The 21,758-nt window shown below is 35.5% G+C and overlaps 2 long non-coding RNA genes across 8 annotated transcripts; both read right to left on the minus strand.

Annotated features, from left to right (window-relative positions):
• Positions 1 to 1,479: 1,479 nt before the first annotated feature.
• LOC104220844 (uncharacterized) lies at positions 1,480 to 8,052 on the minus strand. Its single transcript, XR_011400645.1, has 3 exons — positions 7,923 to 8,052; positions 2,148 to 2,309; positions 1,480 to 2,073 (listed from the first exon to the last, which is right to left on the minus strand). It is a non-coding gene; the product is annotated as an uncharacterized lncRNA (long non-coding RNA).
• Positions 8,053 to 17,848: 9,796 nt separating this feature from the next.
• LOC104225538 (uncharacterized) lies at positions 17,849 to 21,441 on the minus strand. Of its 7 annotated transcripts, XR_011400351.1 has the most exons (6): positions 21,362 to 21,441; positions 21,231 to 21,257; positions 21,035 to 21,122; positions 20,350 to 20,423; positions 20,173 to 20,237; positions 17,849 to 18,083 (listed from the first exon to the last, which is right to left on the minus strand). It is a non-coding gene; the product is annotated as an uncharacterized lncRNA (long non-coding RNA). The 7 variants fall into 7 exon arrangements; XR_011400348.1 differs by lacking the exon at positions 17,849 to 18,083 and having other exon boundaries at positions 19,936 to 20,237; XR_710623.2 differs by lacking the exon at positions 17,849 to 18,083 and having other exon boundaries at positions 19,936 to 20,237; positions 20,350 to 20,438.
• Positions 21,442 to 21,758: the final 317 nt, after the last annotated feature.

Consider the following 21,758-nt stretch of genomic DNA (forward strand, 5'->3'; position numbering starts at 1 on the left):
TGGAGCAAAGAAACGACGTGTATATGGTTTAGGATCTCAATCTTTGACTTTGTATCCAGACTCCAACTCTACCACTTCACGCACTTTACATCCGATACCGGATGCTGCTGAAGAACGCATTAAAGTTCTTGAGGAGGAGGTGTTGCATATGAGAGAAACTCAAGAGAGGATTCTTCAACAACGGTTAGAGGAAGAGATGCAGCAACGCATCGAGCAGGAGGTGCAGCAACGCGTCGAGCAGGAGGTTGCACTTTTGAGGCAACAAAGTGACGATCGATTTCGTTCTATAGAGGAGCAATGGAGGAGCATGAAGAGCGAGATGACATTATCATCCCGCCCATTTGTTGGTCCTACTTAGTTGATGCTTAACTGTTGAATATTACAAAATTTTTGTCAACTAATGAAGTAGGGTGGGCATCGGTCGGTTCGGTTATGAATATTATCGGTTTAGCATACCGATTATCGGTTTACAAATTTGATAAACCGATAACCGAACCGATAAGATATCGGTTATCGGGTATCGGTTAATCGGTTATCGATTCGGTTATCGGTTTACCCAATAAGATAACTAAATCTAGAGTTAAGCAAAAAAGAAAAGACAACTCACCGGAGTTAAGCAAAAAAGAGAAGAATTCACATATAGCATACTAAAGACTTATGCTAGGAGTAACTAGTAAGGTCTATGAAGAATGAAGATGAAGCAACTGAAGAGTGGGGTTGAGAAAGAATAGGAGAGAATGAACTGAAGCTCTAGCATTTGTATATACTTAAGGATAAAGTCATAATTTTATTAATTGTTATTGGGTTATCGGTTAACCCATTAACAAAATTGGCAAACCGAAGCCCGAACCGATAACCCAATAGTAAAAAAATTCTAAACCTTTATCGAACCGTTAACCCAATAACCCGATACCGATAACCCAATAAAAAATTAACGGTTCGGGTTATCGGTTTTACCCGATATATGCCCAGCCCTATGATTGAAGTGTAATGTTGCAACTTTTGTTAGCTGAATTTGTGAACCTTGCATATTTAACTTCAAACTTTTGGATGATATATTCAATGTCACAAAATTTGACATAGAAATAAATCAAAATGAACTACAATATATACCAAAAGATATATGAATTGATCATATGTCAGTTGTTTTTCCAAAATACAATTATTTTTAACCTTTTCAATTTAAAGATAAACAATGGAAAGATGAATCTTAGGTCAGCTAAGAACAAGTCATGAAGCACACTTGTTATGACCTTATACTCACTTTTCTCGTACAACAAGAAGTAAAGTAGTATTCTAACATTAATCTTCTTTAGATTAGCAATACAAAAAATATAAGTTTTTGCACACAGTTAAATCTCCCCAACTTCCAAAATGTCATTCCATTATTTTCTTTGATGTTCACAGATGTAGTAAGGCTTAAGTTACGTGGAAAACTCCACCCTTTTAAAATAACAAATTGTTATTCCAACACTCGATTCCTCTAACTCAAGCAACAAATGAAGTCAGCAGTCCATTCATGACAAATACATAAAACATCAAAAAAAAAATTAATTTTTAGGTATTGCTTCCCCGGAAATAGACTTCTTATTGTGAGGACGAGTTTTTGTTGACAAATCACAAAATAGAGGCATCTAAACAACCTTCCCACATATTGCAAGGGAAAGGTTAGGGAGACCAAACCAGTTCATAGACAGAACCCCATCAAAAAGATAGAACATGCTGCTAGGGGCAGAGCTAAAGTTATCCAAAATACTATCAAGCCTAGTATGGACACAGACAACTCAATCCACATACATACATAGTATGTAAAGGGCATCGCTCAACAAGTAACTTATTGAACAAAACACACTTGTTCCTTTCAATTCTTACTGAAGCTGTAGTTATTTAGCAGTATAATTCACCTTTTCTTTCTTCATATAAACTCCTGATTTCATGTGAAAATAGACCTATACAATACAAGGAACTCACTTGAACGCTCCTAGATTTAGCATCAACAAAGTTGCCATCCTTTCTTTGATGCAGCTTCTTGAATATATCCCACGAATTTGGTGGACGGCGTAGTTTTACTGCCTGTAAATATAATTATATATTATAACTAAACATATTAGTAGGCAATTACTCTACTAAAAGGTCAAAAGAAATACCAAGTCTCTAGTATGCTCCACTGTAGACCTAGAACCACCAGTATGCTTGCTAAGACCAGTACTCGGACCACCGGTCTTGCTGCACCGGTTCTGAGCAGCAGTACGAGATTTGTCAAGCCACTTCTCGGAGGACCAATGTGCATTCCAGCTATCCCATATATCCTGTAGAACCCAAGTAGGCTTGACTTTACCTTTTCGCCAAACATACAATTTCTTATTGTACAATGTGGATGCTACTTTATTCCATGTGTGTTTAATTATGGCATTCTCCGCAGCAGTCCACTGATACAATTTCTAAATAAAATATTTATCTCAATCAGTGACATAAATATACACATACATACAAAATATTTACTCATAGTTAAGCTTTTAGTAGCAACCAATAACTACCATAAATTCATGCCAATAGAAGTCCCGAGTGAATTGAGAAACACCCTTCCATGAGTAACCAGTGGCATCTTGTCGCTCCTTAAAGGTTTCAGTGATAGTCTTCGAGATAGCATGACCATTAGGAACGAATCTGGAGCAAAATTGAAAATAAATAGTTTCACATTTTGTAATATTTGCACTTAAAGAGATAAAGAATATATACTGAAAGCACATTTTCTTACTTTTCTCCCTCAACTGAAATGATTGCTCGGCTAGATGTGCATGATCCAGTAGTAGATCCAATAGAAACATCTGGAGCACTAGGAGTACTAGGAGTACCAGGAACTGATGATGGCGAATTGTTCATTCTTAGCGAGCTGCACTGGAAGGTTGAATTCACAAAAAGAGATTAACAATGGGAAACCTAAATATGCATTAATCAAATCCAAGCAAGTTCCAATTACTTTACACTTGGTTGCAGATGTAAATATACATAAATATTTGGCATACCAGCACTCATAACCCTTAACAGCAGTTACAAAACATGTCCATACAAAACAAGGATGTACAAAATAAATTACAGAATAGGGAAATTACATAAGTTGGCACCCGAACTATGGCCCAAATCCCGCTTACACACTTTCGGTGGACCATAATAACCTTACACACGCAACCTTTCTAAAGTGTGCCTAGTACACACCTTCTTTGACCAGGTCTAAGCGTGTGTAATACAAACTGGACCAAGCGCGTGGACACTATTTCAAGACAATTTCTGTCTTTAATAAACGGTCAAAAACACATTCCAATGACCCTTTTAAAAAGATTAAAAGGGCCTTAACCCATTTCTATCTATATACTAACCCAATTTTCATCTTCTTCTTCCTCCTTGAAAGCTTTAAATTGAAGAAAATTTTATCTTCTTGAAGCCAAAATTTATTCCTCTTCTTGAAGCTCGAAGCCAATATTACAGTCTTCTTCTATTTCTTCCTTCTCTTTTTTGACATAAGGGTTAAATTTCTAGGGCTCAATTTTAAGATTTGGGAAAATGCATAATCTGAGAAAATTTTGCTATTGTGGTGAAGAAGCTGTGGTGATACAGTCATGGAGTGTTGATAATCCGGGTCGTCGATTTTACGGATGTCCATTTTATGAGGTAAATATCAATTGTACTTTTAATCGATTTTATATTCCGTAATAATTTTGTCTCTTCAATTTTTCAGAGGGACAGACGATCGGCATGTAATTTCTTTATGTGGTTTGACCCCCAACTCCAGAGCACTTGAAAATGGTGATTTTGGGGCTGCTGAAGAAAAAGAGGGCATTTGATGCATTGTTGAAGGAAAATAGAAACCAAAGAAATTGGAGGAGATTGTGTGTGCTGATTTTAATTGCAATTGTGTTGAAGTTGATTGTGTTAGGTAGTTCTAAAGATTGTTATATAGTGTAAGAAAATGAATGAAGTTTTTTGGTAGATTTTGTATCCCTTTGTTAGAAATGAATGAAATCTTTTGGCAATTGTTAATGTTGTTTTGTTTGAGTTTGTTGCTGTGTGAGTTAGAATGATTTTTTTGGCAATTGTTAATGTTGTTTTGTTTGACTTTGTTGCTGTGTGAGCTGATAGTACAGTTAAAACACACCTCAAATTGTGACTGATAAAATACTGAAACACAGTCAATTAGTGGCTGATATACAACTCAAATGCTGAAATTTTCCAGAAATAACAGCATACAAAAATGACAGCACAAATGCTTAACAACATACCAAAATAACAGCATTCATACAACACTAAAGACACATCTGCCCAGAAATTATCAAACAACACTAAAAATATATTTCATCATAGAATAAAGGTGTTTATTACAATCACCTAATAGCAGCAGCCTGCCTTAACAAAAATATACGCTGCCCAGTTTTACAGCATACCAAAATAACAGCAGGCTGCCTTAACAAAATAACAACACTAACAACAAACCTAAATAGCAGTTCCAAATTAACCTAACAGCAATTCCAAAATAAATTACAGTTCCAAAGGGAAATTACAACAGTTCCAAAATAAATTAATAGTGACAATAACAGAATTCAGTGGTTGTTCTGGGATTGCTGGGATGATGAACTTGCTTGACTTAAATTGGATTGAGATGTGGCAGTTCTGGAACGAGTTGCAGCAGTTCTTTCAAGTTGTCTTCTAGTAATGGCTGGTCTACCATTCCATTTTACACCACTTCTTGGCTTGTATGCACACTCCAGAATATCTGCCGAGGACCTCTTTTCACCACCATGAGAGACCACTCTTGGCTACCTCCACCAGACTGCCAAAAATAGAAAATATTCAGTAAAGTTGTTAAAGCAAACAAGATATAAAATTAACTTTGAACTACTTACAGAAAAACTTGTGAACCCACTGCTTGATTGAAATAGTCCAAACCCAGAACTTCCCCTACCACTACCAGTTCCTCTTCCTCTACCAGCAGCAGCAGGGGCAGAAGTAGTTGAAGTACCAGTTCCTCTTCCTCTACTAGCAGCAGTTCCTCTTCCTCTACCAGCAACAGCAGGGGCAGAGGTAGTTGGAGTTCCTGTTCCTCTTGCTCTGCCTCTTCCTCCACATCTTTGGATATATGAAGCATTTGCTGGAGTAGAATCTGCAGGCCTTGCTTTCTTAGGGCAGCTCCTCTTGTTGTGTCCATATCCACCACAGTTTGAACATGTCATCTCCATACCCCTTCTTGAAAGCTTTCCAGAAGTAGGATGTTCAGTTTCTTCTCTTCTTCTCTTCTTCTTTGGTCTACCAGGCATCTTTTTAATTGGTGGGGGTTCAATTGGTGGATTGGTAGATGTTGGCCACATTTGCATGTTTGACACAGGCTGGATGAATGTTGAATATGCCTTCAGATAGGTGGATTTGTGGTACCAGTGAGATATGTAGTTAATTGGGTCAAGGTTCTTGAAATGCATAGCAGCAATGGCATGAGCACAAGGGATACCCTTCAGCATCCATGACCTGCATGTACAAGTTTGAGCTTGCATATTCACACAATGCTTCAGCACCACTCTTAATGAGGTATCCTCAACCTCATAGCCATATTCACCATTCCACTTGATTGTACACCTCATAGATTGTGCCATGTTATCTTGATACACCTTCATAGCAATTGGGGATATATCACATATCCATGTATCTGCAAACTCCCTCAACTTTCCTATTCTCTCCATCATCTTCACTCTAATTTTCTCCAACATTGTGATAATTGTCTTGTGCCGAGCAGTAAGTATCCAAGCATTAAATGTCTCGTACATATTATTGTCAATTATATCACATTTCCTGTCACAGTTGAAGTATGCTCTACACCAGGTTTCCTTGTTATACCTCAAGAGGCTCTCACATATCCCATTCCCAAGCATATTCAAACTGTCCAGGTGAAAATTCAGTTCTGACACACATGATGCTCTAGCACACCTCCAGAAGTTATTTCTCCTCTCTAATCCTCTCCAATCTTTGGTCCAGTTTGCTAATATATGTCTGGTACACCACCTATGTTCACTTTCAGGCAACACTTCTGATACAGCTTTAAGCAATCCCTTAAACATAAAAAGAATTGAATTAGTTGCCAACAGAAACAGAAATTAGAAAAAATAAATATTGACAGAAAACAGAAACAGAAGAATATATTCACCTTTTGCATATCAGACATGATAGTAAGATCCCTTCCATCTTGAAGCTCTAAGTCATGAGTCACACACTTCAAAAACCATGTCCACATCTACATCTAAAGTCAATAAGAGACAGTAAATCCATATCTACATCTAAAGTCAATGTTTGACTACCACCCACATAACGAGCAAAGTTACCAGAAACTAATACCCCATCATGGTACCACCTGAGGGTAATGATTTTAAAAGACATTATCTGCAAACAAATAAGGGACAAATAAATGGACTTTCCACATGCAATAATTGAAAATAAAGAACTACAAATGAAATATAAAAGTGGAGACAAAGACAAGAGCATATCACATTGTTCAAAGCAATGGTATTACAATAATCAGTTAAACCCTAACTTTACACACGGTTTGCAAACACAAGACAAATCTCTTTTATAAAAAAACTATCTGTAAAGGCAACAAGACGACAACTTCACAGTGATATCGATAATGACAAAAGATTCCCCTTTTAAAAAATCCGATAACCTTAAGCAAAATAGAAGAAATTTCAAAAAAAACCCTAGATTCAACCCACCCACTACTAAAATAAACGGGTAATGCAAGGAGAAGAAAATTACTAACCTATTAACCGCATAAATCCATCGGAAATCCACGATGAAAGCGTAGCTTGAGATGGTCGCCGGAATCGCCTTTACAGTAGCTCCTTCTAGATGTATCGGATTTTGAGTACTGACTTGGGTAAGTTTGGTTTTAACGCTTTTACCTTGTGGGTCGGGTAGGGTCGGGTTAGTTATTATAAGGTAATGGGTTAAAATTATGTAAAGTCAAACGCGTGACATACACGGATGTCTTATTAACAGGATCTGGTCAAAGGAGGTGGGTACTAGATACACTTTAGAAAGGTTTCTTGTGTAAGGTTATTATCGTCCACAGAAAGTGTGTAAGGGGGATTTGGGCCAAAGGTTGGGTGGTAAACTATGTATTAAGCCAAAAAGGAAACATGCATTGTGGATGACTTTTAGCAAATGCAACGAACTCCTCAACCCCAACAACAAATCTAGGATTAATGAATCCATTTTCCAATCTAGCATACATCCACTCACGATTAGAATTCATATTCTATACTCTGACAAGACAATAATAAAACATATGTTATAAATTACATGATGATAATTAAACCATAAAAGCATACATAAGATTGTAGACTCGAGCATAAAACTTAAAATTTTAAATTCAAATAAATATTTACACGTACAAGCAAAGAGAGTTAAGATCGATGTTACAATCAAAGATAATAATTTTCATTTGCTTTGCTATGTGAAATACTACTAAGAGTATAAAATTTTAAGAAACTACTAAAGTTTCTTCAGTTACCCACAATTAAAACCCTTATCTTTATGCTTTTGTAGATATTTGAATACTTGCAATACAGTTCTTTTATTTATATATATACACCAAAAATTACAAATAAAAAATTTGTCATATCTTAAAACCCAAGCTTAAAATAAGATACAATATCTTAGAAAGAGTACTTATCAGTAAAGACTTAACTTATTCTTTTATTTTACTAGTTGAGAAACTAACACATGTAGGTTTTTCACTTCACAATTTATCTATTCTGACACTTTTGATGAAGACCCACTAAGATTTTTCTATAAATTTCAAATATTTAGAGTTGGGATAAAATAAAATTGAATAAAAAATATAAATAATTAAACGCCTGGTGTGCAATAGTTTTTTAGTTTACCTTGAAGATTTTTGAGCTTTAGTTGAAGGATCTAATAGAAAGGGCAGAGAAAAATTAAGAAGGGATGATGCTATTCACTTCAACAAACTATTTTTTCAAGCAACGCCTACCTGGGAATGGAGCAAACCAAAGCTGAAACAGATTGAAATAAAAGAGAATAAAAAATTAGCCCAAAAATTTCTAGACTTATGAACAAAGAGAATGATAAAGAAGCAAACCTGAAAAGAATGAGGGAGTCGACTAGCTTGTAGTGAAGCTTGTTGATGTTGTTTCCTGCATAGTATTTCTTATCTTGTACTTCTTATCTGGTATAAATATGGAAGGATGGAAGATCAAGTTTTAACTTTTCCACTCTTAGATATATATTATTCTCTTTATCAGCTACCTACAGCAATAACATACGTAAATATAAATGATATAACTGAAACAGAAATTAATTCGAGCCCATTAAATTCACAGTGTTTCCTTAAGGAATTTAATCCCCTCCTAGTACCCAAGGTTATGGATTATTTCCTCCCATGATAGAACGAATTATACACTGGTGTAGCGGTACTTCAAACCCCAGTATTTCAGCGAACGCAAAATTCGGCAGCAAATCACACTTACAGTTGCTTTGTTTGTAGTTTTAAAACAATGCAGAACAAGGGAGGAAAACTCAGAAGTCAAATGGAAATTCTGAGAGGAAGGAATGCAATGTATAGCCGATGTTGAATTCTTACTGAAGAGGATATCAGATTGCAATTCATTTTTCCCGTTATACACAGTGTATACAGAGTGTAGTTTGAATGTTATACAGAGTGTAGTTTGAATGTATACAGAGTGTATATCAATTATATACAACGTGTATATCAATTGTATACTGAGTGTTTCGAGTGTTTTTTTCCGGTGTGTTCTTCTTTCTCTACAACTTTTGCTCTATTTATAGCATTTATGTGAGAGAAATCCGCCCCCTCCATGGTGGAACAAGCATTAGGATATCATGGAGGAAGCACTTACATGGTGGAATGAACACTTGCTTGGTGGGAGGAGCACTTGGCCATGGTGGGAGGTGCACTAGGCATCTTGTTGTTTTTTTGGTGCAACACAATACACGGATTGGAAAACATCCGTTACAAACACGGATTATATCACATTAATATTCACTATTAACAAATAAATTTGGTCCAAATAATTAATCAATCGATCGATCATTTGAACAAATCCAAATCCAAATCCCATTTCCCATTCACTCTCATTTTAAGACTATTTCATCTTAAACAAAAACTCAACAATCCCCCACATGAATGGGGAATGGCTATATCACGGAAGTATGCATGAAAAACTTGTGTGATTTGCAAGCAAGGATTAATTGCATCTGGATAAGTAGGTTTCCCTTTGAACTTTCCGTAGTGAACTTATGTCGGATATACTCGGTCAATCGGTAGATTTGATATCTTTGAACCGTCGAACTTTAGTGTATACCTAGACAACCATAAGTCACACAATCAATCCCTTAACCGTCTTTAGTTCTCATTGTTGTGTTCGTTTCAGCCATGAACACCGCCTGATTTCATAAGTGCATAGAGAATTGGCCTTGCAAAATTCTCCTTGAAGCGGCTAACACTTCACACTTACATAGGTGATTCCTAAACGTGTCATCCCGTAGATACACTATTTGATATACCCCGTACCAAATTTAGAAATCATTAAAAACCCTTAATGCTTTATCTTTGGTACTGAACATTGTCGCATCACGAGAATGGACTAAAAATTTTTGTTGACAATGTTGAACCGTCATTAATAACTTTGTTTGATCTCCTTGAACCTAGATCTTGGGATCCCCAGTCTTCTAGGTAGAGTTACCGCCACAATGACTTGTTCTCGGCCATAGTCCCATTCCCTCGATGATTTCTCAACTACCTCTCTAGTTAGGCCTTTTGTAAGTGGATCCGACACATTATCACTTGACTTTACATAGTCAATCGTGATAATTCCTCTAGAGAGAAGTTGCCTAACGGTTTTATGTCTTCGTCGTATATGACGAGATTTACCGTTATACATAACGCTCCCAGCCCTTCCAATTGCCGCTTGGCTATCACAGTGTATGCATATTGGTGCCAACGGTTTGGGCCAAAATGGAATATCTTCCAAGAAATTCCGGAGCCATTCAGCTTCTTCACCGGCTTTATCTAAGGCTATGAACTCAGCCTCCATTGTAGAGCGGGCAATACATGTTTGTTTGGACGACTTCCAAGATACCGCTCCTCCACCAATAGTGAATACATATCCACTTGTGGACTTCGAATCAGTTGAACCGGTGATCCAATTTGCATCACAATATCCTTCAATCACCGCAGGATATTTACTGTAGTGCAAATCAAAGTTTTGGGTATGTTCTAAGTATCCCAAAACTCGTTTCATTGCCATCCAGTGAGATTGACCTGGATTGCTCGTGTATCGACTTAGTTTACTTATAGCACAAGCTATATCTGGTCGTGTACAATTCATGATGTACATTAAGCATCCCAACACACGAGCATAATCCAATTGTGATATGCTTTGGCCTTTGTTCTTTGCTAGTGCAAGATTCACGTCAATTGGAGTCTTTGCAACTTTAAAGCCCAAGTGCTTGAATTTTTCAAGTACTGTCTTAATATAATGAGATTGTGACAATGCCAGGCCTTGAGGAGTCTTTTGGATCTTAATCCCCAGAATTAAATCTGCAATTCCCAAGTCCTTCATATCAAACTTGCTAGTTAGCATACGCTTAGTAGCATTTATGTTGGCAATGTTATTACTCATTATCAGCATATCATCCACATATAGGCAAACAATGACTATGTGATTTGGAACATTTTTAATGTACACACATTTATCACATTCATTTATCTTAAAACCATTTGACAACATTGTTTGGTCAAATTTCGCATGCCATTGTTTGGGTGCTTGTTTTAGTCCGTAGAGGGACTTAACAAGTCTACATACCTTCTTTTCTTTACTTGAAACTACAAACCCTTCAGGTTGTTCCATGTAAATTTCTTCCTTCAAATCTCAATTTAAGAAGACTGTCTTTACGTCCATTTGATGAATTTCAAGACCATAAACTGCAGCTAAAGCTACTAGCATTCGTATGGACGTAATCCTTGTAACTGGGGAGTATGTATCAAAGTAGTCAAGACCTTCTCGTTGTCTATACCCTTTGACAACAAGTCTTGCCTTGAATTTATCAATAGTGCCATCATCTTTCATTTTTCTCTTAAAAATCCATTTAGAACCCAAAGGTTTATTTCCAGGAGGAAGATCAACCAATTCCCATGTATGGTTGTTCAATATGGATTCTATTTCACTATTGACTGCCTCTTTCCAGAACAATGATTCCGAAGAAGACATAGCTTCTTTAAATGTTCGAGGCTCATTTTCCAATAAGAAAGTCACAAAATCTGGTCCAAACGAAGTAGACGTTCTTTGACGTTTACTACGTCTTGGATCCTCCTGATAAAATGTACTTTCTTTTGTTTCTTCCTGAGGTCGTTTAGATCCTTCACCAAACAACTCACATTCCTTTTTATACGGATATATATTTTCAACGAACTCAGCATTATCTGATTCTATAACCGTATTATTATGAATGTCAGGATTTTCTGATTTATGAACCAGAAATCGATATGCTTTACTATTGGTCGCATATCCTATGAAAACACAATCAACTGTTTTCGGTCTTATTTTTACCCTTCTGGGTTTAGGAACTTGTACTTTTGCCAAACACCCCCACACTTTAAAATAATTCAAGTTGGGCTTCCTTCCTTTCCATTTTTCATATGGAATGGATTGTATTTTGCTATGGGTACTCGATTTAGTATTCGGCTAGCCGTAAGAACAACTTCCCCCACAAGTTCTGTGGCAATCCAGAACTTATCAACAATGCGTTCATCATCTCCTTTAATGAACGATTCTTTCTTTCCGCAATCCCATTGGATTGGAGCGTGTAAGGGGCTGTTGTTTGATGAATAATTCCATATTCTAAACATATTTGTTCAAAAAGAGATTCATATTCACCACCCCTATCACTTCTTATCATTTTGATTTTCTTGTTAAGTTGCGTTTCAACTTCATTTTTGTATTGCTTGAATGCGTCTATTGCTTCATCTTTACCATTAAGTAAGTAAACATAGCAATATCGAGTATTGTCGTCAATAAAAGTTATGAAATACTTCTTTCCACCGCGAGATGGTATTGACTTCATATCACAAATATCTGTGTGAATTAAGTCTAAAGGATTTGAATTCCTTTCTACCGACTTATAAGGATGTTTAACATACTTAGATTCCACACATATTTGACATTTTGATTTTTCGCATTCAAACTTAGGCAATACTTCCAAGTTAATCATTTTTCGCAAGGTTTTATAATTGACATGACCCAAACGTACATGCCATAAATCATTTGACTCAAGTAAGTAAGAAGAAGCTGAAGTTTTATTATTAGTTTCAACAACTATTACATTCAGCTTGAAAAGGCCCTCAGTAAGGTAACCTTTTCCTACAAACATTTCATTCTTACTAATCACTACCTTGTCAGATACAAAAACGCACTTGAAACCGTGCTTTACAAGAAGTCCAGTAGAGACTAAGTTCTTCCTAATCTCGGGAACATGAAGGACGTTGTTCAAAGTCATGACCTTGCCAGAAGTCATCTTGAGAAATATCTTACCGTATCCTTCAATTTTTGCTGTAGCAGCATTTCCCATAGAGAGCGTCTCTTCGGGTCCAGCAGAAGCATATGTAGAAAATGCTTCCCTCACAGCACAAACATGGCGAGTGGCTCCAGAATCAATCCACCACTCCTTTGGGTTTCCTACCAGGTTGCATTCAGAAAGCATGGCGCACAAGTCATCAACATCATCATGCTTTTCTACCATGTTTGCTTGACCCCTTTGCTTGTCTTTCTTCCGAGCACGACACTCCGTAGATTTGTGTCCGGTTTTCCCACAGTTGTAGCAGTTTCCACTGAACCGCTTCTTGCTTGGGTTGTATTTCGGACCAGAAGCCTTCTTTCTCTTTTTGTTATCTTCAACAATATTTGCTCCCATTATTGTTGAATTTCCACGGCCTCTCCTTTCAGCAGCTTTATTGTCCTCTTCGATTCTCAATCGAACAATGAGATCTTTAAGGGACATCTCCTTTCGTTTGTGTTTCAAATAATTTTTAAAGTCCTTCCACAATGGAGGCAACTTCTCAATTATTGCTGCTACTTGGAATGTCTCATTGATGACAAGATCTTCAATGAAAATTCCGTTAGTAAAATTACTAAAAAATTTACTTTCAACATTAGCATTCATTTGAAATATACCTTCAGCAAGTAGATCATGAATAATCACTTGTAATTCCTGGACTTGGGTAATAACAGACTTGCTATCTACCATTTTGTAGTCCAAAAATTTTGCAGCGACGAATTTCTTCATCCCGGCATCTTCAGTTTTGTATTTCTTTTCAAGCGCATTCCACAATTCTTTTGACGTCTCCATGCCACTGTATACATTATACAGATTATCCTCCAGTCCGCTAAGAATATAATTCCTGCACAAGAAGTCAGAATGCTTCCACGCCTCAATCACGAGAAAGCTATCATTCTCTGGAGTTTCATCTGGAAGATCAGGAACATCTTCCTTGATGAACTTCTGTAGACATAACGTAGTCAAGTAGAAGAACATCTTTTGCTGCCAGCGCTTGAAATCCATCCCGGAAAATTTTCCGGGTTTCTCTGCCGGTGCCAACGCCGGAGTTCGACTTGTCGATGCGTTGGCAGTCATCATCGGAACAGCTTGATTTCCGTCATTCGCCATTTTTACTGTAAAAATGACACAAACAAACATTTAATAAACGTTTAAAACTGGAGTGAAAAATCACGTAGATTTTAATCTCCAACAAAACGCCACGAAGGCTTTACTCTCCAAATGGGAGTACACAAAACCACAAAGGTTTTAAGTTTCCAGAATAATAAGAATAATACAAATACAGAAATTAAAATTATTAAATTCCTTAAGCTTGTTGTTTGTTGTTTCCTGTATAGTACTTCTTATCTTATATAAATATGGAAGGATGGAAGATCAAGTTTTAACTTTTCCACTCTTAGATATATATTATCCTCTTTATCAACTACATACAGCAGTAACATACGTAAATATAAATGATATAACTGAAACAAAAATTAATTCCAGCCCACTGAATTCACAGTATTTCCTTAAAGAATTTAATCCCCTCCTAGTACCCAAGGTTATGGATTATTTCCTCCCAGGATAGAACGAATTACACACTGGTGTAGCGGTACTTCAAACCCCAGTATTTTAGAGAACGCAAAGTTCGGCAGCAAATCACACTTATAGTTGCTTTGTTTGTAGTTTTAAAACAATGCAGAACAAGGGAGGAGAACTCAGAAGTCGAATGGAAATTCTGAGAGGAAGGAATGCAATGTATAGCTGATGTTGAATTCTTACTGAAGAGGATATCAGATTGCAATTCATTTTTCCAGTGTATACACAGTGTATACACAGTGTATATCAATTATATACAAAGTGTATATCAATTGTATACTGAGTGTTTCGAGTATTTTTTTTCCGGTGTGTTCTTCTTTTTCTACAACTTCTGCTCTATTTATAGCAGACATGTGAGAGAAATCTGTCCCCTCCATGGTGGAACAAGCATTAGGATATCATGGAGGAAGCACTTACATGGTGGAATGAACACTTGCTTGGTGGGAGGAGTACTTGGCCATGGTGGGAGGTGCACTAGGCATCTTGTTGCTTTCTTGGTGCAACACAATACACGGATTGGAAAATATCTGTTACAAACACGGATTATATCATGTTAATATTCACTATTAACAAATAAATTTGGTCCAAATAATTAATCAATCGATCGATCATTTAATCAAATCCAAATCCAAATCCAAATCACATTTCCTATTCACTCTCATTTTAAGACTATTTCATCTTAAAAAGAAACTCAACAATCCAAAACTCAACAGTTGAGGATGACGATGGACCATGTATTGAAGAATCGATGGTTGAAGGTGAAGGGGAAAAAGAGCCGATGGTTGAAGGTTAAAGGGAAAAGAGACCTCTGTAAATTTGGGGGAAAAGAAAATAAGGGTTTTGGACTAATATTTGATGTAAGGGGGGGAAATACGGGTGGGAAAACCAAAATGCAGTCCAAAATTTTCTAAAACCAGCGCCATACACATTGGTCAAAACTATTACCAATTTTAAGTTTTTTTGATTTTGTGACGGATTTAGATGTATGTCACAAATTTGTGATGCATTCGGCCGTCACAAAAATATAATTTCTATTAGCTATATATTTTTAATAATATTGTGACAATTTTGTGACGGAAGTTCGTCAGATTATTTTATCGCCATAATTTCGTGACAATTTAGTTTTGCCATCTCTAAGTTCCGTCACAACTTTGTTACAAATCCGTCACAAATAGAATTTTTGTAAAATATTATATCTTTTCAGCAAATTTTAGGCTATGTAAGGATGATCCATCACAAATCCGATAAAATTCCGTCACAATTTTGTGAACAACTTGTCTGTCACAAAATTTTCGTCACAATTTTGACTATTTTTTGTAGTAACGAGAATTTTCAGCCATTTTTCATTTTTCAAAACCTTAAAACATAAGAGGCGATTTATCAAACACTCTTTCTTCCCCAAAACACAAGTAAGTGATTTTAAACTCATTTCTTTCAATCCTTAACTTCTTTTTACAAGATTTCATCCTAGAATCTAGGGTTTTTATGGTGGAATTGAGAATTTTGGGTAGAACTTAGGAACATAAAAATTTAGGGATTTAGACCTCAAATTGAGGTCGGATTCCAAAAGCAATTGTATATTCGGGCTCGGGGGTGAATGGGTAATCAGATTTTGGTCCGAATTTCGGGTTTGGACCAAGCAGGCCCGGGGTCAATTTTTGACTTTTTGGGAGAAATCAATGGGAAATCTATTTTCATGAATTATAATTGGTTTATTTAGCATATAGTAATGTTATTAAGTAAATTGTGACAAGATACAAGCGAAGTGGAAGTGGAACCGAGGGGTAAAGCGGTAGTTGGGGCTTAATTTGTCTGTGAAATCGAGGTAAGTGTTTAGTCTAACCTTAGCTTGGAGGAATAAGAGTTGTGGTCTTATTTGCTATGTGTTAAGTGTTGAGTACGACATATAGGTGTGGTGACGAGTATCTATATGTTGGTGTCAAGCATGCCCGTGAGTCTTATACTATGATTGTTGTGACTCCGTTATGTATTGTCTGTGCTTAATATGATGATTTCAAATGTTGAACAAGGCTTATGAAAGTATTCTTGGTAATAGACCATTGTGGAGCATTGACTTAAGTTGAGACTTAGGTTGTGACATTCAGGTTGGAGCATTGGCTCAAGTTGGCGTCTCCTTCTATCCTTTCCATTCTGTTTTTATTTATTTCAGAGACAGACTTTTATTTTTCTATTCAGACCACTGATTGTAATATTCATAGATGGTCCGTGACATTCTGACACCAGTTCTGGGTAGGGTTGTATTTTGGATTTTCGTACTAGTATTTGGTTAAATTATCAGATTTCGTCTTCTGCACTTCTTTTATTATTATTATTATTCCGCTGTTGATCACATGTTAATTTGAAATTGTTAAAAGGTTAAGGAAAAAAGGTAATAAAATCTATAACACTCGGCTTGCCTAGCTTTCACGAGTAGGTGTCATCACAACTCCCGATGGTCGAAAATCCGGATCGGGACAAAATGAATTTTTAAAAGATAAATATAAGGTTTGAACAAAAGCTACTGGGTCAGCTGAACTCTATGTGGCTCCGCCCCTGACTGTAAATAACATTGTTCTAAAAGAATAACAAGTATATATTTAATAAGTTGACACTACTTGCAGGTAAAGCTAGGATTTAAAGCTTATAGTTTTGAGATTGTAATATTTTTAAGTTATTGAGTTCTTAATCAATAATTTATACACATTCAATAAACTTTTTTAAGATAAATCCAAAATTTGAATCAAAGTCCCTTGGTTCGCCGAACCTAGGGACTAACACGCTCTGCCTTGTTAATACTCCCTCCGTTTCAATTTATGTGAACTCATTTGACTGAGCACAGAGTTTAAGAAAAAAGAGAAGACTTTTGATCTTGTGGTGTAAAATGATGCACATATATTTTGTGTGGCTATAAATCATTGTGTAAAGGTAAATTATTTTCAAATAAGGAAAGTGGTTATTCTTTTTGACACAGACTAAAAAGGAAATAGGTTCACATAAATTGAAACGGATGGAATATATGTTTAGTTGTTAGAGAAAGTAAAGCTTTAAAACTACGTTATAATTTATACGTAAACTCACTTACAAATTAATAAATTGTAATTATTGAGCGCAAAATTTTTAGTACGCCACAGTGCGCTAAAACACTCCACAGTCGAGACCAGAAAGTTGTAAGATTTGACAATAAGCCACGTCCCAATAAAAACAAAACAAGGCCTGGATTGCGGGGGCTTAAGTCAAGTCGATTATCGATTGCTTCTTATTTTTATGTTGGATTTTAATTGCCAGCTGAAATAACATCATTCTTTGACTTGTTTGTATCTCTTTTGCAAATATATATGTGGATGCTGAGGCTCAGCCAGCTAATGTTATTTCCTGTCAATCTGGGATAGGCTTATGAGCTTATCTTTTAACACTAGATGAGTTTTGGCCCGTGTTGTAAAGTTGGAATAGTCAATTATGATTTCTTTATTTTGACATGAAATTATAGGAATAGTCAATTATGATTTCTTTATTTTGACATGAAATTATAGGAAAAAGAGATTGAAGCACCCTGAGTAAATGACAAACCAAATATATAGAGCACTACTATTTACTTCATAGTATTAACATGCATTTAGGAGCAAAGTTCTCCAAGCTGTAAAAAAGCTGACAAAATATCTATTTGTCGATATTGAGCGGTTGCAAAACGACACATTCTTTACGTCCATGAGAAATTCATATTGCTTACGTTGTGCGGTTGCAAAATGCCACATTCTTTACTTCAACGAGATTAACTTATTTACACATACACTATTTATCTATTAACAAAATATAATGCAGCCATCGTGCAATGGTTAGCCTCATTTTTGCAATATTTGACAAAGTATTAGTACCTGTAGAGATTATTTGTTAGCCTTAGCTCACCTCATTTCCATTGTAAAAATAGAAAAGGGTATAAACAAAAGGAGTAGAGAAAAAGAATAGAAACATGAGAATTGAATTAGTTGGTAGTCAAGCATTACAGTTTCGAACAGGAAGTCATATTGCTTTTTTATATAGTTTGATTGAATTTTTACCTTTAAACACATGTGATACTCTCAGTGGGATAGCTGAACAACTAATAAAATGTAGATGTTTTATTCAATACTCTTTATGCAAAGTTCTACCTCATTTAGAGCAAAAACAGAATGAGAAAACTAACCAACTTTCCATGCCACAGAAGTTCTATATCAAGTCTTCTCCTAATTTAATCAATGTGAAATCAGTATCTAAGAAAAAGAAGCTTTCACGTGTGGCAGAATATTTATCATGCTATGTGCACTATAATGCAACATAAAATGGGCATAGAGTTATCAACTTATACACAAAATAAAGGTGAAATGATACGAACTACAGTGTTCCAGAGCACATACCATGTTCTTTCAATACTTTATCCAAATACTAATTTGCACAATTTTACCTTCTTAGCAAAGTGATTAGTTTTCTAACCAGCCTTTCTAGAGAATATTGAGAAGAAAAACTAAAATCTTTTAACAAAAATCACTTCGTCAACATTGAGAGAGATACATGATCATGTCAATATGGTTAAAAATAGTTTAGTTGCTCACTTTTTAGAACAAAGTATCAATTTTTTTCTGTCGTTCAAGCGATTAAATATTCGCCACGTGCCAAAATATAGGAGCAGATAGACTATCTTTAACTTGCACCTTCATTCTCTTCAGGCTACAGTTAAATTCAAGAAATTTTGACACTGATAGCGGCAGTAATTGATCAAGATCAAAACAACTCATTTTTTTTCTCCAAAAATTAGTAATAGATCAAGTAAATGAGTTGTGTAGTTGAAACTGCAGGTTCGCAGGGTTGAGCTAGTTGGCGGAGATTACTTAGTCTATTTCTGAATGTGGATAAACTTTAGTATTAGTCAGTTATTGGGCATGATATTCTATAATGCACATTTAGAGTGTAGTTGAAGAAATGCAAGCTGCTCTTGTAAGCAAAGATATAAATTGTATTCTATATTCTTGAATAAGTTATATGCAACCATGTTTCACACTGACTCGATGCTAAGCACAATGTGTCAGTTATCGATTTGTTCTGACTATTTTAGTTTCTAAGGTTTAGCATTGTGTGATAAGAGATAATCTACTAAAAACAATAAAATATAGTAATATGAAACTGACATATAAATCTTTTATCCCCGAGCATCTGTTTCATATCAAGAAGATTCCTTTTAGTACTTCGCTAAATTTTAATTTAATTGAATGAAGCTACATCTTTGAGGTTCAGAATTTTATATATATACATGAAACCTAAAGTCCTACTCCATAGGATGTCATTCCTTGACTATTATACAACACCTAGATAATGCATCATTTTGTGTTAAGCATTCTTTTATATAACCTGTAAAGAGACGCTTCCGAGAATAATTTAGTTATATTTACGATAAGCTGTAGGTACTTCGAAGGAAAATTAACAAGAAAGCCTTGAAGTTGTGGACAATAATTTTGTGCATATGAGGGCATGTCTTTGATTTCTAGTGAACTTTGGTGCACTTATGAGGACTTGATTAGTATAGATGTTTGAGTGTTATTTGTAGAGAACCAATTTATTTAAGGCTATATATATTTTTTATGCCACTTCCATACCGATAATTTTCCATATCTATCAAACAAAAATGATTAGTCAACGCATATTAAGGAATTACTAAAATTGTATTGAGTTTTAGGCACAAAATTGCCGAGGATCTCATAAAAATTTATTATTTTATTTCAGAAGAGGCGAGCAAGCTACGCCCTATAGTGTAGTATAACTCATTATAAGAAGCTTTCTAGTTGCATCAATATACAAATTAGACTAATCTATCAAGCTTCATCCATTTCCAACTTATATATGGAGCTTTGAACGCACAATTGTTAGTGCTACTAATGAAAAGAAAATTCCAGTATTGAAATAGAGAGATGGGGCATAGTTCAAATGGAAGACCTGATATTAACGCGATTTTGTCATACTTTTTCACCAGAAACATCAGCACTCAAGACAACCTTAACCTGGCGTTCAACACAAAAGATAACATGTTAGAATTAAACCTAGGAACTCTTGTTATCTCAGCAGAGTAACAAGTAACCAAAAAAAGTGAGCAAGCAACTAAAGATAGATCACCTCATGAAAATCACTCCGATATTGCAACCTGGAATAGGCCTCAATAAGTCCCTCAATGAACTTTGTCACAATATCTACAAATCATTGCACTTCAGTATGTACAATAAATAAATATTTAGTCTTTCAATAGATAATATAAGACCTGTCGTACCTATTATATAAGCATAATAGAACCATACATCATACGCACAAATGTATATATATAGATACTGAAACAGAATCGTTTTCTCTCCTCAATACGAAAAAACTAAGAAAAAACGAAAGCCAATAGAAGAGCAATACTTATTGGGTTCCGAATTGCTGAACAGACAAACGAACGTACAACTACCACCACAAAGAACAAAAAGCTAAATTAAATAACACGAAACAAACAAAGTAACAAAAGCATCAGTAATAGACATTCGCAGACAAAAATCTGGAGAAAGGTGAAATTTAACAGCTACAGATAAAGCAATAAAGGACATGCAGCTGAGAAATCAAGAAGAGCCTAAGCCAATAATGTAATACTATTGAAGTAAATAAAATCCTTATCTTCTGAATATGCCCCTTATAAGAAAGTGAATATCGGGAAGGCCGATACTGAAACAAAAATGAATTGTCGCTATAACTTTTTATAACCATAGGCTTTTCTTATATTAAATTGCAGTTCTCCATGAAAGCTAATTGAAGATAAGATTGCACTCACTTGAACACATGGAGCATCCAACAGATTGAGGAGTTCGTCTCCCTCATGACTTACTTTCAAATCCCAAAAAATAATACGATCAGAACTTCTATAAAAACAAAAAAATAAAAATTATAAGTCATATATGATAAGGAGGGAGAATCAAACAGATTGAGGAAAAAATGAGCAGATTTAGCCGAAAATTAGTTTTCCAAACCCATAATGAGAAGTCCGCCATTGTTTCCTACAAAGATTCAAACTATGAGGTTTTTTAAAAAACCTACAGAAGTGCATACAGATTTAAAAACAAATAGGAAGATCTGGGAAAAAATTGAAAGAGCAGCTAACCTGAAAATTTAACACCACAGTTGAGAAGAGGAACAGAACTGAAAGGTGGGTAAGAAAAGAAGATGAAAAGAGGCGGTGGCTGAAAAGCTCAATAACGGAGTTATAAACAGGTAAGCACTTCTATGACTAAGCGAAATGACTCTTCTACCCTTGGTCGACCATCTTCTCATTTCTATATAATAGAAATTTTTAATATGTGCAATAGGATACTAGATATTTTTATGGTGCAAATAATTGCTATACATTTGAATATCTTCTCAATGCTTCCTTCTGTACAAAATATGGTTGCATTTGGTAGTTAGTGAAAAATATTTTCAAAAAAAGATATTTATTAAATATTAATATAATATTGGCATATTGAAGAGTTTTTTGGTGAAATTCTTGAGTAATAAATATT

The sequence above is a fragment of the Nicotiana sylvestris genome, chromosome 6 (assembly GCF_000393655.2).
Source record: "Nicotiana sylvestris chromosome 6, ASM39365v2, whole genome shotgun sequence".
Lineage (NCBI taxonomy): Eukaryota > Viridiplantae > Streptophyta > Magnoliopsida > Solanales > Solanaceae > Nicotiana > Nicotiana sylvestris.